The sequence below is a fragment of the Lactuca saligna genome, unplaced genomic scaffold (assembly GCF_052625555.1).
Source record: "Lactuca saligna cultivar CGN05327 unplaced genomic scaffold, ASM5262555v1 scaffold_107, whole genome shotgun sequence".
NCBI classification, from domain to species: domain Eukaryota; kingdom Viridiplantae; phylum Streptophyta; class Magnoliopsida; order Asterales; family Asteraceae; genus Lactuca; species Lactuca saligna.
In genome coordinates, this window is record NW_027629784.1 from 20001 (window position 1) to 22500 (window position 2500).

The following is a 2500-nucleotide window of genomic DNA, read 5'->3' on the forward strand; positions in this document are numbered from 1 at the left end:
ACAAAAAGCAACACATGCCACTTTAACGCCTATCGTTTCCCAATCATCAGCACAAATCAAATGCTGGCTAGCACCAGTAGCACGTCAAACATAGATCAGCAAGCACATCATCATCGAATTGCCACACAAACAGCACCATCCCAAACTTCCAAAGCTAGACCACAACCCTGGATCGGTGTCGCAGAGACCTAACGAGGCATCCCCACACCACGCCAAGGCCCCCACTCGGAGGGGTATTATGCCACCGACTAGGAATCAAGCAACAGTCACCCAAGCTCGCGCTCAAAGGCAGTCTGGCACCTTCATCCCTTGCCATGCTCACCCACTGCTCCCCCCCTATATATACATATTGCACAAGGAGCTTGGTGACAGCAACACCCATTGCTTTCCCTGAGGATGTATATTTCTTAGTATGCGCACGGCGTCGAGGCACAGGTGAAGCCAACGGCGCTAGTTTCTGCGCCCTATGTCGAGGAAAATCAAGGCAACGGGCTAGTGTATGGGCACAACGTCGAGGAGACTCAAGGAGATGGGGCTATTTTTCAGGTCACCGTTCGAGAAATCAAGGCAACGTGTTGGGGGGGATGGCCTCTTTCATGGGTCGTGGGGCTTGGCTTGGCTTGCCTCGTGTGTGCTCGATACAGCCTCACGATTCTTATTTGCCCATCAACCATGCCGGGCACCTATGAGAATGAGACCCCATGGTACCCCCTATATATACATATTGCACAAAGAGCTTGGTGACAGGAACAGACATTGATTTCCCTGATGATGCATAATTTTTGGACACACACGACTTGGGGGCGAGGGGACACGGGAGTGGGGCGCCAATGGGGGGCGTTTTGGCCCCATTTTCGTCAAGAGCGGGCGTCTTGGCCATGCCTCGAGCGTGCCAGCCTCGAGAGCCTTGGGCGCTGGACATCCTTGGGGCGCCAATGGGCAGCAGTCCCATGGTTCCCCTATATATACATATTGCACAAAGAGCTTGGTGACAGGAACAGATATTGATTTGCCCAGGGATGCATAATTGTGCGAAATCGTCCATAACTCGCTCGAATTAATTCGGATTGACACAAAATTTTGTAGGGATGCTTTTTATTATAAATGAAAAGCTTTGAAATGAAAAAAAAAAACAAAATGTCATGTTTGAGGCGTAAATGTTTGTGTCCTATCCTTGGTCACGCCTTGAAGCGTTGGTTCCCTACTTGTTGGAATGTCGCTCAAATCAAGTAGGAATGCCATTGAAACATTGTGTGGGTCATTGTTAACATAGACGAATGGACTTGAAATGAAAATATATCATATTTGGGTTTTTGTCCCTGTCGCCTGGTGATAGGCAGGCAGATAAGGCTTTTAGGTATTCATAGGTGGCTTAGATGAACTCGAAAGAACACGAGTTGATCGGATTGGAACTCATATATTCAATTTACTATGTACTAAGTAGGAACTACACTTTGCTCCCTTCATCGTTTGACTTGCTTAGAAATCTGCTCATGGTTTGTCAAGGCCCCTTGTTCCTTAGACCGATGAGGATGGGATTGGGTTGCTCATGGGCATGTGTGTGGCAAGATGCCTTGTTCCATTGGTCGTTCATGGGTGTTCGTGTACGAAGTAAACTTGTTCCCTTGGTCGTTCATGGGGTTGTGTGTGGGAAGAAGCCTTCTTCACTTGGTCGTTCATGTGTGTTTGTTTGGGAGGTAGCCTTGTTCCCTTGGTCGTTCATGGGAATGTGTGTGGCAATACGCATTGTTCCTTGGTCGTTCATACCCTTGTTCCCTTGGTCGTTCATGGGTCTGTGTGTGGGAAGAGGCGTTGTTCACTTGGGTAGCCTGCTTGCCTTGCCAGCCCCATATGCATTGTTCCCTTGGTCGTTAGTGGATGGGTTTGTGTGTGGCATGGTGCCTTGTTCCCTTGTGTGGCCTGACTGCTTGGCTTGACATGACCTAGCCTTGCCAGCCTCACATCCATTGTTCACTTGGTCGTTCATGGGCATGTGTGTGGCAAGGTGCCTTGTTCCCTTGGTCGTTCATGGGGTTGTGTGTGGGAAGAAGCCTTGTTCCCTTGGTCGTTCATGTGTGTTTGTTTGGGAGGTAGCCTTGTTCCCTTGGTCGTTCATGGGAATGTGTGTGGCAATACGCATTGTTCCTTGGTCGTTCATACCCTTGTTCCCTTGGTCGTTCATGGGTCTGTGTGTGGGAAGAGGCGTTGTTCCCTTGGTCGTTCGTTCATGGGTTTGTGTGTGGCAAGGTGCCTTGTTCCCTTGTGTAGCCTGACTGCTTGGCTTGACATGACCTAGCCTTGCCAGCCTCACATCAATTGTGTAGCCTGACTGCTTGGCTTGCCGTGACCTAGCCTTGCCAGCCTCACATCCATTGTTCCCTTGGTCGTTCATGCAAGGGTCTGTGTGTGGCAAGGTTGCCTTGTTCCCTTGGTCGTTAATGGGCATGTGTGTGGCAAGGTGCCTTGTTCCCTTGGTCGTTCATGGGCATGTGTGCGGCAA